The sequence below is a fragment of the Cornus florida genome, unplaced genomic scaffold (genome assembly GCF_030987335.1).
Source record: "Cornus florida cultivar Cherokee Brave unplaced genomic scaffold, ASM3098733v1 CherokeeBrave_3.0.0_Hap2_Chr01, whole genome shotgun sequence".
In the NCBI taxonomy this organism is placed as follows: domain Eukaryota; kingdom Viridiplantae; phylum Streptophyta; class Magnoliopsida; order Cornales; family Cornaceae; genus Cornus; species Cornus florida.
In genome coordinates this window covers 50,716,753-50,733,578 of record NW_026775571.1, presented here as the reverse complement: position 1 = coordinate 50,733,578, position 16,826 = coordinate 50,716,753, and positions in this window count along the sequence as shown.

Here is a 16,826-nt window from a genome sequence, read left to right as displayed (position 1 = left end):
AATGGGGAGAGGCTTAGGACATGGAATCCACCTTTAGCCTTATAATTGCAGAATTGCCAACAATTTTGTGGAAATCAAATGTTTAAAAATGAATTATGGCTACAAGCACACAATTGAGTTCAAGTAGTAATTACAATTGACATTGACAAGTATAATTCATCTTAGCTAAGCATGTATTGTCCACCTACCTACTTCTAACCTAGATTTGTAACACAATTCATATTCATTAGGCATGAAATGTCACGTTAATCACAATCATATCCAAATAAGCACCATTGTATAACCACCATCATCATAATTACAAAATGTGATAATGCTGAGATCAATCCACATTAATCAATATCAAATGCAAGACAAGGATTAAGAGAACATTAATTACAGAATTTAGCACAATTAAGCTTGGTACAACCAAGTTAAAACCCAAACTCATACAATCAATGCACAAATGAATGAAATCCCCAAAAATTGAAACAATATACAAATTACTTGGCTTAGGGCTTCATCCAAGCCCTAAGATGGAGTCTAGCTAGCCATGGAGGTGGTGTGGATCTTTATTGGAGGTTGAATCTCCATCTCCAAGCATAGCCAAAGATCTTCTTCTCCAATCTTCCTTGAGAGAGAAATCCTAAAGAGAGAGAGAGAGTCTTTCAATCCTTGCCCAAAAGCAAATCTTTTTTTCAAATGGCTCCAGCTTTTATTTATACCTTACCTTATGGCTAGGAAATGGACAAACCCTGTACATATGGCTCCTTGCTTGAGTGCACCTCGAATTGGCCACAAGAGGAATCAAAATCTGAAGTTGAAAGGTCTCGCACCCGTACTCGATTGATCAAGCTAAGTTCTCAATCGAAAGATGCACATCCAAGCACTTTTTTTTTTTTCCTCTTTTTATTTGCATTCATTGTTATAATTTTATGAACTCAATAATTTCAAAATAAAACTAAATTAATTATGTCATTTAAATTTTTTTTTTTTTTTTCTAGTCAAGTATATTACGCCACCCTGAAATTAAATCCTGACTCCACCCCTACTAACATATGTAAAAATAAGAGCCAAGACTTATTAGTTACACTTCGGGGATAACAACTCCTCATTCTTCTTTAAAACAAAGGGGCAAAAAAATAACAGGGATAAAATTCTATCCCTCATTTACCCGGGAATCTCATTCAGGATGAAATGCCAATCAAGGATGTTATTCTAGACCATTTAAAATCTCTATTAGGTGGTAATCCTCACTTTTTTCCAGGTAGAGACCATTGATCACCCTTTATCTCTCATTTTGTCCCTTCACTCTTCCATGATAGACCTTCTAGAATTTATAGTGACATAACAATTCAATCTTTCTATCACTCAACAAGGAAAAGGCTTCTCCAAATGGCTATAATGTCCTATTTTTCTAGAGTCTGGAATATTATAGGAAGAGATGTTATCAAGGCAATCAAAGAATTCTTTCAGAATGGAAAATTAACTGCTCATACCTTGAACTTATTCCCAAATCCCCCAACCCTTTAACTCAATCATTTCAGACCCATCTCCTGCTGTAACACCATCCAAGCTTTTGGTCAACAAGCTAAAACATGTCCTACCATCCATCAATGGTCAGTCTCAAACATCATTCATTCAGGGAAGAAATATTTGTGATAATATATAACCTAAATGTGCACTAAAAATTAATTTACAGAAGGCATTTGACTCGGTACGCCGGGACTTCATTCTTGAGGCACTTTACTTGCTCAATTTTCCTCCTAAACACATCAGCTAGATAAAATCATGCATCACATCCCCTTATTTCACCATTGATGTAAATGGAGAATTTCATGGATTTTTTCAAGGAGTAAAAGTGGGACCCTTTTTGACCTTTACCTTTTGTCATTACAATGGATATCATCTCTTCTATTATCACCAAACTCACCTCTTCTAATCTATCTTTAGGTACCATTGGGGATGCAAGAAAATGACTATTACACATGTAGCATTTGCCAATGAGCTACTGATGCTATTTTATGCTGATTTAAATTTAGTGACTATCCTAAAATGTATTGATACATTCTCTAATCTCACTGGGTTGAAAGTTAACCAATCGAAGAGTTATGTCTTGTTTAGTGGTGTTGACCCTGCCACTCCAGCTTCAATTACTAATTTACTGGGAGTTCAATGTGGTGTTTTTCCAATCATGCATCCAGGGGTTCCCTTTATTTCTATAAAATTGAGAGCCTAGGATTGTCATTTACTTATTGAGAAAATTACAAATTCATTGGACATCAAAATTCATATCCTATGCAGGAAGATTACAGTTAATCCAGTCAGTTCTGATGAGTATGCACCTATACTAGTATAATATTTTCTTCGTGTTGTGATCGGCAAAGTAAGAAAGCCAAGGTTCCATGGCACTCTATCTGCGCACCTAAGGAATCAGGAGGTTTGGCCATTCCAAATATTGAATGCCTTAACAATACTATTTGCGATTGAAAAATAGTACTCTCTCCGTCCCATAAAAAGGGTCATGTTTGGAACCATGAGTTGTGAGTCACGGTTTCCAAACATGACACTTTTTATGGGACGGAGGGAATAGCAACTCATGGTTCTAAACATGACCCTTTTTATGGGACGGAGGGAATAACAACTCATGGGTAATTAAAGATAACTGCTTATCAGAACTCATGGATATACCTCATAAATGCTCATTCTCCTTAGAGGAGACTAGTGCAACTTAGACCATTTGCTAAACTCATTATCCAAGCTAAGGTTGGAGATGGAAACTCGCATTCCTTCTGGCATGATAAGAGTCACGGTTTCCAAACATGACACTTTTTATGAGACGGAGGAAATAGCAACTCATGGGTAATTAATGATAACTGTTTATCGGAACTCATGGATATACCTCATAAATGCTCATTCTCCTTATAGGAGACTAGTGCAACTGAGACCATTTGCTAGACTCATTATCCAAGCTAAGGTTGGGGATGGAAACTCGCATTCCTTCTGGCATGATAACTGAGCAGGCCTGGGCGCTCTTTAAATACAACTCCTTGGCAATCCAAAACAAAAAAATTTAATCTAAACTAAAGCTCGGCTCCATGATTGATTCTTCCACTAGTAATGGACTCTACTATCAGAATTTCTCAATTCCATTTCTAGAGGTCATTCTGTTACCATAGCTTAGACAACTCCCGTGTATATACTCTCGTTAGCATTCAATTGCCCCTTTCTACAACCCATCTCAAGCAGTCCCTTGGAATCAACTGGTACGGATATCAACTTCACTTCCTCCTCATAAGTTCATCTTATGCAGTGGCGGAGCCAGCATGTGCCGGGGGCAGCTGCCTATGCTGCCCCACTATAATTTTTTTTTTATTCTTATACATAAATTTATAAAATACCCTCCTGAAATTATTAATAAAATACCCTCCTGAAATTATTAAAATGGTCCATTTGTCTCTGCATTTATTAAATTTTATTTTATTTTATGCGTATAATTTGTAAATATTTATAAAACACCCTCAATAAATTTATAAATTATCCCCATAAAATTATCTTTTTCTAAAAACGTCTTAATTCTTTATTTCTTTTCCTTCTTTTTCTTCAAATTTCTTTTTGTCATCTTTAAAAAATTTTGCATTCTCTTTCTACAATTAAAACGTATTTTTTCCTTCAAAATTTTCTCATATTTTTTTCTTTTTATTTTATTTTCTTCTTAAAAAATTCATTTTTCTCCTTAAACTTTTTTTTTTTTTTTTTCCACTCATGCATAATTTATATGCAATAATCATTTTTTTTTTTTTAATCTTTTTATTCACTTATTCTAATACAATGTTGTTACACTATTATAATTTGGACCTGCTTGAAAAAAAAATTATTTTATAAGTTTAATGTTTCCGGAACCAAATTTCTGGGTCCGCCCTGATCTGATGGCTTGTTATCCTCAATTGCCTTTCCACATTTGACATGACAGGAATTCATTGGCCAAATCACTGCACTTTCTGTTTTTCCACAAGTCCCATTCTTTGGAATTACATTCAAACACTTGTGGATTTCACGCCAGCCCTCTATCATGGAATGATGAACATAATTTTATAGGTCTCTCATCATTGAAAAAGGAACCGCGTCGGGAACTCCATCAACGAATTAGCACTCTCAGCAACCATCTACCATGTTTGGATTGAAAGAAAGTCACGAATATTCAAATGGATTTGTAAATCTCAACACTCACTCTTGTTAGAAATCAGAAACTCAGTTAGCGAGAGATTGCTCTCCAAATCCTTCAAGAAAAGGTTTGACAGCTCAACGTGCCCATCGAGTATAAGATATGCCGTCATCCTTCATCCAACCACTGCCGCATCCACCGAACTGCTACCAGAACGCTGACGAAGCCATGAATCAGTGAGTTGAAGCTCTGGTCTATTAGCCATTATACAATGGTTACATGATGCTCTGTTTGGGTTGTTGGGTCATTCCATTATGCTCTAGTTTGTTGGTTAATCCTTATTTGGGCTTGTCTAGTTAGGTGAAGTCTGGGTTATTTATTTTGGTTTTGACCTGTTGGGTTTCTTGTTGTGTTGTCATCTTCTATGGCCTGTTGGCCCATTCCTCTCATTGTGGCTCCTTGTACAGTTCTTTATTATCTATATATTGCTTGACTTTTCGAGAAAAATAAAAAATTAGGTTTTAGTGACCAAAATTATATTTGTGTATATATGATAATTTAATAAAGCATAGAGTTGTGAGCCAATTGTTAATCTAATTTGATTGGCTCACGAATATAGGCAACCCACTTGTAAGCCTATTCTCTCTGAAACCCTAATCAGTGTAGTTTTGGAGCCAACTTAAAAATATAAAAAAAAATAATAATAAAAAAAAAAAGAAGGAACGAAAGGTGAGTGAAAAAAAAAAAAAAACACAGAAGTGGTAAATTTGTCCAGAATATTTTATTATAAGAATAACATTTATGTAATATTTTGCCACATGCTCACTTATTTTCATTTAAGTTTTAATTTTAGTGATTATTCATCTTTTCTTGAATTTGGAGTCCTTTAGATTAATTTTGTTTAAATTTAGTTCCTAAAATTATAATTTTCCCAATATATATATATATATATATATTTATGACGACTCATTTCATTAAATTACTTAGTACCACTACCAACCCAATAGTGTTGCACTTTGCAGCTGCATAACTGCTGAAAAAAACTTATTACATCGATAGTCCTAGTATCAATACAATACCACTGAAGGAAAATGATTTTACTTATTGATCGGTTATGTATGCAAAATATAAACAAGTGTGACTTTTCATTTTTTTTTATATTTAATAAAAATAACTCATAAAAAAATTTACTTTGAGAGTTTGGCCTAACTACTCTTTGACACCAAGCAAATACAATATGGAAATGATTCTCACACCGAATACTTAGAGTCCGTTTGGGGTTTGTTGTTGGAATAAAAAAAATACTTTTATCAATAGAGCTGCTAAAAAATTACGGCCAGTAAAAAAACATGTTAGATGTTTGGTGACACATTATAATAAGTACTTTTTATAATTAAATTATTTTTTAATTTATTTTGAAATAATATTTTTAAAATATTTTTATTGCTAATTTTACAATAATATCATTTAATATGATGTTACTATATTTGACAATAGCAACTTTATTAGCGTAATTGTCTTTATAAAAAAAATAAAAAAAATGATATAATTGACTAAAATAGTTACCTAAAATATTCAACCTCTACCCGTAGTTTTTAAAACTCCAAATTCTAAGTTTATTCAATCGTTCGCCATTAAAAACGCTTTTAAAAATTTTAAAAATAAAAGCGCTTTTAAGAATAAAAGTGCTTTTAAGTACAAGCGCAAATTTTAAATATAAAAGCGCTTTTATAAAAGTGCTTTTAAGTATAAACGCAAATTTTAAGAATAAGCGCAAATTTTAAAAATAAAAACGTTTTTAAGTAGGGATGGCAACAGGACGGAGTTGGGGCGTGTGACGCCCCGAATCCCATGATCTAGTACATCATCGGTAAAGTCCCTAAACCCTGAAAAATGGTTATATAAGCACAATGGCTCAGTAAGATTGGTGGATTATACTAGTAAAGTACGTCCTTTGGGATCCCCAAGGACATACAAGAAATTTCGGTATCCCATGGATAAAAGGTCATGCTACCTAAGATTTTAAGCTCCGTAAAATGAAGGGGATCATACACCCAAACTCTAATTTTCATAACATAATAGTCCGACTCAACTCAAGTAGAGCACATAATCAAATCATGTATCACCCATAGCACATCATCAAAATATCCATAAATAAAATATAAGCCTCAAATAACACATAACTCCATGAATTATGAACTCAATGCAATTCTATGAACTCCACCATGACTCAACTCACACATGAGAATGTCATAATGCAAAATGATAGTGCTCATGCCAAAAATCATATTTTGCACATGAAAATGAATTGGTACACTTCCGTACCCAATTGGCCAATGTACATAGGGGTTTACAACCCTTGGGCCCCGAGCCCCCCTCTTTAAAACTTGGATAGCATCTATCCGTCAAATATGTCGTGTATGTCATGCATAGGTAACCCATGAACCAAATGATAACCACAATGTACCCATGGCCAAGGTGGCACTCATACTATAACCCACACATGATAAAAATTACTCAAATGCATCACAATGCTAAAACTATGTATAGATTACTCAAGTAGACATTTAATCAAGTCCTCCAAATGTATATTAACACATACACCCAAAAATCATAAAGCATGATTAGGCAAATGTATGGCAATTAAATACTTAAATTCCCTTATTTCCTATCATGCCAACACCTTTAAAACCTAATACAAGCCAAAGTAATAAAGATATCATCTCTACACATTATACATTTCATATATCATATATATATTAAGCAAAGATATGGCTTATATCTCAAATTAATACTTAAACATACTTTACACTTTCCCACAACCTTAAGACCCAAAGAAAGTGCAAGTTACTAGCATAAGACACCCCTACCCCACTTTAAGGTGAAAACCTAAAATGACACCGAAACAGAAACGCTCCAAATGCAACGAGACTTCGAAGGGATAACAAGAAAGACGAGAAGATCCACAAAACCTCCTACAGCCCCCTCCGAAACCAAACCCGAACTCGACCCCCAAAACTTAAAATGTCCGGAACTGAAAACAAAACCAAGGGTTTTGAAGCCCTTGGTGTCCCCAACGTAAAACCCTCCTATTGCTAGTTAAAAATACCAATCCTAACTCACCTTATCCTCACAATGTCTAAAAAAGAAAAAGGGGACGAGGGTTTTGAAGTCCTTAGGGCCCGTTTGGTATGCGCTATGTTCCCGAGCGTTTTGTTTTAATCCAAAACAGAACAAGTGTTTTGTCATATTTTGTTCTAAGATGAGAACTAAACATGTTCGGCGACGAAAATTTGCAGTGAGAATTTTGGAACAGAAACATAGTAGAACATGTTTGGCAAGGTATTTCGTTTCAAGAAATATGAGAACAAAACATATTTGACAGAGTGAAAGTGTAACGAAAATAATTGAAACAAAAACATGAAATATGTTTGGTAAAGAGTGTTTTTAAATAATGTTTTTATCAATACATTATTTATAACTTTATAAAATATAAAGTAAAATTTAATTATTGTATGATTTTAGTATACAATTGATATAACTTTTAATATATATATATATATATATATATATTTGTTTATGTTAGTTTATTAACTAATCTATAAAAACCAATAAAATATATCCTAAATTGTAAAACCTATGAATGCTGCATATTCTTTTGACAATTGTAGAAGACATTGTTTCAATATCGAACTAAAATAAACTTTCAACATGTTACACGTTACATGAGTTTAAAGATATTACGGACATGAGTTTCATAAATATTACATCATTTGTCAACATTTGTCAACATGCACAATAAAAGTTCATGAATTAAAATTGAACTATATTACATTATTTATCAACAGTCACAATAACCAACAACAACAACATGAGCAATAATATAAATAATATAGTTATAGTAAGACAACAACAGCCACCATAGATAATGTAGTTTTGCATATTTTGTTGAGTTTGCATAACAGCAACTACATCCTCCAACTCTTGCTCCACATGACCACCCACTTGCAGACGTTTGTGCATGTCATCCAACCATATAAATGAACGAGTATGTGACTAAAACATTAAAGACTTATATATTATTATAATGCCCTTATGACAATAAGATGTACGTATAAAAAATTATTAATGCAAAAGAAATTGTATACCCCCCAAGTTGGACATCTATAGAATGAACGTCCATAATTCTTTGAAGTTCCAATCGTATAAAGATTCATTCGACCTCTTCCACATGCACAAGGTGGCCCGTCACCCTATATCTCATACATGACTGCATATACAAGTTATTACAGTAATCTAAATCATAAAAAAAAGTTAAAATATATTTACCACAAGTTATTACATTTATCGAAATTGTAAAAGAGAGTTAAAATAAAGTAGTTATTACAGTTATCCAAATACTAACAAATAGTTAAAATAAAGTAATTATTACAGTTATCCAAACATAATAAACATCTAAATACAATTTCAAAGGTGCTGAATTGTATTCCATATATTATTAGCAACATGATTGTAACGACCCACTCCACCACATGGTATGATATTGTCCGCTTTGGGCCTGAGCCCGCACGGTTTTGCTCTTGGGCTTCACCCCAAAAGGCCTCATACCAATTGGAGGTGACACACTTACATATAAGCACTTCACATTTCCTCTACCCAGGCGATGTGGGACTGTGCACCTGTAGCTCGCCAATGTGGTAGCCTGACAATGTCTCTTGCACCCGCCCACGGCACACCCGCCCACAAGGTCATCACAATCCACCCCTCTTGGAGGCCCGACGTCCCCGTCGGCACACTTCCGGCTGGGTCAGGCTCTGATACCATTTATAATACCCCCTAATTTCGGAACACGGGTTGATCAAGTCCGCGCACCAAATCAGGGGATATCAAACCAATTAAAGTATTTAAACAAGCACGGATTACAACCTGAAATAGAGAATAAAATAAAACGCTGAAGAAATCCAATTAATAGTAAATCCATTAATAACTTCCAAATGGTTACAACTCGGGAATCCCGTAACTCAAGGACCCCTTAACCAAAAATTACTATTTAGAATTTCAACCAAATAACTACTAATATCAACTAAAACAAAACTAATATCCTACTTTTAAGCAAATAGAAGGAATGGATAAGTCCTCCAGCTACGGATCCTCAACCTTGAGACTTGACCTTCTAACAACCTGAAAAATAAATCGCGGGTTAAACCCTACGAGCAAGTTCTCTCTGCTAAGCCTCTGAAAACCAATAAACAAATCATCTTTACCAAAACCATCCCTAATTAAGCTTTAACTTTAATATACGATGCTACCAATATATATAAATACTTATATATATAGTACAAGAATCCTATCTGTTAATAGGGCATTAAATTGTCAAAACCACTAACCAATAATTAATTATTAGTCATACCCAGACCAAGCCCCCCCTTTTATAATTTTCTCATAAAGTAAACACCACTCACCTTAACTCCATCCTAAACAGTAATTTAGTTATCTACACATATAGCAATTTAAATATGCACCGGCAAATCAACCATACCATTTATAAATATATTTATTTATATACTAGCAATTCAACCATGCTTCCTTCAATATATTTACTTTTACAATTAATTAGCAATTCAACCATGCTTCCCATATATGAAATTTACCAAAGAAGTTAAGTCCTACCTATATATTTATAAGGGAACGGATTAACCATAGCGTTAAGTCCTACTTATTCGTGTCAGGTCAACGGAATAGTTGGATGGTATGCCATTGAAATAATATGGTTGGATAGTTTACTTTTATGTGGATATAATGGATTATATATATATATATATATATATATATATATATGGAAGGAATATATATTTATATATATATATATGTTTATAGATATAAATTATTTAAAGATTATTATTTTAATTCATAATACTAGTTGGAATAGGATTTGGAATTTAAGGTGTATAAAAATACACATAAGGCTTTAGGGTTAAAGGTTTTACACGTTAGAAAAATAAAACAGACAGAGAGAGAGAAAGAAGAAGGGCTGACAAGGAGGAGGTCGGATCTGAAAAGGAGGACGTCGGAATTGGAAGAGATAATTAAAGCTTAAAGCGTCGGTTTCGTTTCGAAACCTTCAGGCGAGTTCCTCTCTACTTCTCCTCTTAGAACTCATAAACTTATCACCTTGATTATCGAAATTATAATTTTATTTTATTAAATTAAATTATTATTCAAATTGGAGGAGCATATTTATTCTTTACAAAATTATAGAATTAAACATGTGAATATATGTATGCATTGTTCTGATAATTTAGATCTTGTAGGTGAGGTTAGGTTAATTAAATTTTATTTTTCTAAAATTTTTATATTTTGTGTTAACCTTGTGTAGCATGATTAATTAAATTAAATGGATTTTAATTTAATTGTATATGTTCACTTATGCCCAAAATAATAAATAGAGCTTTTGGGATTTTTCTGAGATTTTCTGAACAATTTCTGAAATTAATTTATATTTTTAATGTTAATTTAGAAATTGTTATATATATATATATATATATATATATATATGTGTGTGTGTGTGTGTGTGTGTGTGTGTGTGTGTTAAATTGTTTAACAAACACACTGGAGGCGGCTAGTATTTGCGCATCAATAGGATTTTTATCCAGTGTGGTCGCGTACGTAGGAAAAGGGTGCACTCATTGATCTAGGCCATAGGATTAATTTTATTTAGTCGGATTGATCTGGTGTGATGCGGTCCATTGTAAGTTGATACACATGTGGCATCAATGGTTAGATGTAGTTGATTAAGGGAGAGGATCCAGTGCATCGCGGCTTACCAAGAGCACCAAACAACAACCAATTAGGAGCTGCCAACACGCGCCGAGAGTGGCTCAGGCGCGTGAGGGCGCGTGCAGGCGCGTGGACGCGCCTGCCGGTAAGGGGAAGCGTGTGGAGGCGCGTGGGAGTAGTCTAGGGGTATGTGGCGGCGCGTGAAGGCGCGTGGGGATGCGTGTGAGGTCCTGGAAAGTTGCTTGAGACTCCGGTGAAGTTCCAGTATTTATCTTAAGCTTGTTAGGGTTAAAATTAATCATTAGAGGGTGTGTTCTTGATATTTTGAGAGCCTCAGAGTGTTACTAAGATACCTAGTAGCATTTAGTGGTATAAATATAATTAATTAAATATTTTTGCAATGAAAGAAGGTGTATATATGTGTATATATATGTAGATCTGATTTTAAATAGTCAACGATTGGTATGGAATGTATGATACACACATATATACATATTATAAAATATATGTGTATATATATATTATTTAAGATTATTAAATATTATAAATCTTGTTTGGTATGACTTGATTCGTGTATGGTATGGTTGATTTAAAATCGTAATAGATACACGGTTATTAAATTAAGGACATGCTTATTATATGCATGTGAAGTCTATGTATAATTATATATACCTAGAGTTAAGTTTAAAGTTAATACATGGTTGAATTGTAGGCATGGATGAGTTGCCAAAGGCTTTGATATACTGCCTTATTGGTTATGAATAAATTTCATATATGGGAAGCATGGTTGAATTGCTAATTAATTGTAAAAGTAAATATATTGAAGGAAGCATGGTTGAATTGCTAGTATATAAATAAATATATTTATAAATGGTATGGTTGATTTGCCGGTGCATATTTAAATTGCTATATGTGTAGATAACTAAATTACTGTTTAGGATGGAGTTAAGGTGAGTGGTGTTTACTTTATGAGAAAATTATAAAAGGGGGGGCTTGGTCTGGGTATGACTAATAATTAATTATTGGTTAGTGGTTTTGACAATTTAATGCCCTATTAACAGATAGGATTCTTGTACTATATATATAAGTATTTATATATATTGGTAGCATCGTATATTAAAGTTAAAGCTTAATTAGGGATGGTTTTGGTAAAGATGATTTGTTTATTGGTTTTCAGAGGCTTAGCAGAGAGAACTTGCTCGTAGGGTTTAACCCGCGATTTATTTTTCAGGTTGTTAGAAGGTCAAGTCTCAAGGTTGAGGATCCGTAGCTGGAGGACTTATCCATTCCTTCTATTTGCTTAAAAGTAGGATATTAGTTTTGTTTTAGTTGATATTAGTAGTTATTTGGTTGAAATTCTAAATAGTAATTTTTGGTTAAGGGGTCCTTGAGTTACGGGATTCCCGAGTTGTAACCATTTGGAAGTTATTAATGGATTTACTATTAATTGGATTTCTTCAGCGTTTTATTTTATTCTCTATTTCAGGTTGTAATCCGTGCTTGTTTAAATACTTTAATTGGTTTGATATCCCCTGATTTGGTGCGCGGACTTGATCAACCCGTGTTCCGAAATTAGGGGGTATTACAGTTGGTATCAGAGCACTCCAGGTTCAAGTGTCCCTAGGGTGTCTTTCGTTATGTGAATTCCGCTTTGTGTACTCGTTTCTTTAGAGCTTAAGTTTAGGATACATTGTATTCTATATTCGGTCCGTTAGTGTGTCCTAATGGTAAATCATTGAGTCTTATCAGGAAAATGGTAAGACACCGATTTAGAAGGTATTGGTAAATCGTTGAGTCTTCCCCTAATTTTGAAGTATGGGTTTTATGGATTTATGCACCAATAAAATAATATAGAGGTATTTTAGGGACGGATTAACGGAATAGTTAAGTCCTACCTATTTATTTATGAATTGTATGGTTTAGTACACCGGTATGGGACGGTGGCATTTCAGGGACGGATTAACCAAAGAAGTTAAGTCCTACCTATATATTTATAAGGGAACGGATTAACCATAGCGTTAAGTCCTACTTATTCGTGTCAGGTCAACGGAATAGTTGGATGGTATGCCATTGAAATAATATGGTTGGATAGTTTACTTTTATGTGGATATAATGGATTATATATGTATAAATATATATCACCATCATAAGCCAAAACCATCCAGATACTAATGAACATGATGCACTTATATCTACTAAGTCATTTCTACATCTACCTTGAAATAAAAAAAACATACCTCAATTCTTCTGAGGTACCCATGCATTGCAAGGTGTGGCATTGTACACCATACCCTAATGCAACTGCTGTATAGGCTGTCCCTGCGGTGGCGGTGGTGCTGGTAAGGCCGGAAATGTCTGAGCCTGCACACGTGGAATCTGTGGAGTAGGTAATGGTTGCCACTGTCCCTGTTGCCCATGCTGTTTCTGAGCCAACCCAGGACACCGTTTGGCTGAATGCCCATAATCTCCACACTTATAGCAATGACCCCTAAATATACTTGACTGCCCCTCCTGGTGATTACCCTGTAGCTGTCCCAGTCCAGTATAATTGATACAAAAGTGATCATTTAAATAATTAAATAACCACGGACCTTCATTAATTAACCCAATAAGGTTTCATACAAGCCCAAGACCACATCTTTTGGTCTAACTTTCCTTAAGCCCAATCCAATTAATTTAAATAAATAAGATAATTAATTAAATACAGAAATTAAAATAACTAATTACATGAAGCACATAAACAAACAAGAATTTACAACTAAGTCATATAATACCAATAAAATCAACACACCAATAATTCAATCAATAATCAACCACACAAACAATCAATCATCATACATAATCACGAAATATAACTTAATTAAAATAAGATAATTAATCTAGCACTCAATAAAATAAAATAAATCATTGAAAAATAAAATAAAATAATTAATCCTAATTAATAAATCTTTTAAAATTATCGGGGTATTACATTCTTCCCCCCTAACAAACGGAATTCCGTCCTCGGAATTCACAAATCCATGAAATAAAAACTTTGATTATTTAATTTCAAATTTCATTATTCCTTTTATCCGTGTGGAAATTAACCCATCCACACATATTCATTATTAGCAGACACATCACGTAATTAGCTAATTCCATATTTATATAATTGATAAATATAAGTACACACTAGAGACTCTCACTGGACTAAAGCAGTTTCAACCGGATAGTGGGTATCTCATGTAAAACGCACACAAAGGTGGTTACGAGTCCTCCTTCTACCAGAGCCCACACATCCTTAAACCCAGCTACCCATCTCAATCGGCAATATACGCCTCCATCCTAACCACTGATCCTGAGACTCAAGCTTATATCATGGCTTATATATGTGTGTGTGTATGTATATATATAATTATATATACTATACTAATCACATCCATTAATAGGTTTATTAAATTTTCATACCTATTAAATAATTATTAGAATAATATTCATACCTAGACCAATCTACCATTTCATTTTATAAAAACTCCTTTGACCTTAATCCCATCCTAGTCAGTTGTTTAATCATTTAAACAACAAATTATAATAAAAGAAATACTCTATTTAATCCTAACCCGATAATGATTTTAATTGTTTAAATCACATATCCAAAATCCAAGTTTTGACAAATCATCCACGTCTTCCCCAATATTATTTTATTAATGTAAAATAATACACTAACCAGTAAGTACTAAACTATTCTCATTTAAGAATATCTAACCCTAATCCAATCCATACATACAACAACCATAGATGATATTTTAATCATCTAACACATAACAACGTAATTATGCTTTGGCAAATCAACCATGCCATTGTAAATATTTTTATTTATATATTGGCAATTCAACCATGCCTCCATAAGTATATTTATTTATACATTGGCAATTCAACCATGCCTCCGTGTATGTATATTTATACATTGGCAATTCAACCATGCCTCCACAGGTATATTTATTCATACATTTAATTAGCAATTCATCCATGCTTTCCATATATGTATTCTATTCATACAAATATTTAGGTAATATATTTAATCATTTGACAATTCATCCATGCCCACACTTTAACCATGAATTAACTTTAAAATTAACAATACGATAAATCATACATAGCCATCACATGCCTATTATATGCATATCATTAATTTAACAACCAGCCTATTAAGATATGCCAAATAAGAATGATAATATTAATCATCTTAAATGATTTATATATATACCTACACATATGTTATTTAATGTATATATGTGTTTAACACCTTCTTTAATAATCTTTGATTATTTAAAATCAATATACATACATACATACATACATACATATATATATATATATATATATATATAATTATTTATATATTCATCCTTCCATACCACTCATAGACAAATTAAACTATATATACACATATATAAATAATTATATATACCACTCATAGACAAATTAAACTATATATACACATATATAAATAATTATATATATATATATATATATATATATATATATACACACTTCCTTCCATAACAAATTATTAATTTATTATATTTACACAAATTAGTGCAACTAAATATGTCAGAAATAGTTTCCTTTAAATACTCCATATTGGTTTAAATAGTTTTCCGACACTTTCTCACTAAAACATAAATATCTCCTAGTAGGATGGGAATCTGATAATGAAATTGGTACCATTGGAAAGAAGACGAAAAATCCTTGAATTTGAGCTCAAGAATGACCCAATTTCGATTTAAAATGACTAAGTTATGACCGTTTTAATTTCTAGTGTCAAATTAGGCCCACATAGTTTCCCACGCGCGCCCACGTGCTTACTATGCACTTGCACGCGCTGGATTCAAGCCTCCTTGTGTGCTGGTATTGGCTAAGCTCTTTCAGCTACCGTGAGCCCACCACACTGAATCCATCACTTCCTTTATGCCGCATCCAATGGTCATAAATGAGTGCGCAAGTGAACACGCTCACACTAGATTATTTTCTATTAACTATAATAGATCTAAGGTCCAGATCAGCGAGTGCACCATCTTCTCATGGTCTGCAATACACCAAATAATCCCATAGTTGACCAGACCACTTCTATGGTCCAGATACACATGCGCACCAAAGTTTTATGCGCCGCGATGCACCATATCAATTCACATAAGTTTAATTAATCAAATGGCCCTAATTGGCGTATACACCCTATTATCCTACACCGCGCCGCACTGGATCAATTCTTTATTGTGCCGCCGCTCCACATGCGCCAGTTACCTAGTATATATATATATATATATATATATATATATATATATAATTATTTTCCTAACAAATAATAGGAAAATAAATCCTAATAAATTCCTAAAAATATCAGAAAAATTCCAGAAATTTACAGAACAATTCTAGAAAAATAAAGAAACCATAATTAACTCTCTTGGGTCACAAATCCACCTATAGATTGATTTTAAAATATACATAACACCTATATATATCAATTAAAATCCAATAATCTAAAAATCAAATATAATAGTTTATACTTTTTAATTATTCCGATCTAACCATAATTTTTAAACAAATAAATTTAATTAAAGCCTTGATACTCAAGGTGAAATCCTTATGAGTTCTAAGAGGAAAGTTAGAGAAAACTCGCCTGAAGGTTTCGAAACGAAACCGACGCTTTAAGCTTTAATTATCTCTTCCAATTCCGACGTCCTCCTTTTCAGATCCGACGTCCTCCTTGTCAGCCCTTCTTCTTTCTCTCTCTCTGTCTGTTTTATTTTTCTAACGTGTAAAACCTTTAACCCTAAAGCCTTATGTGTATTTTTATACACCTTAAATTCCAAATCCTATTCCAACTAGTATTATGAATTAAAATAATAATCTTTAAATAATTTAT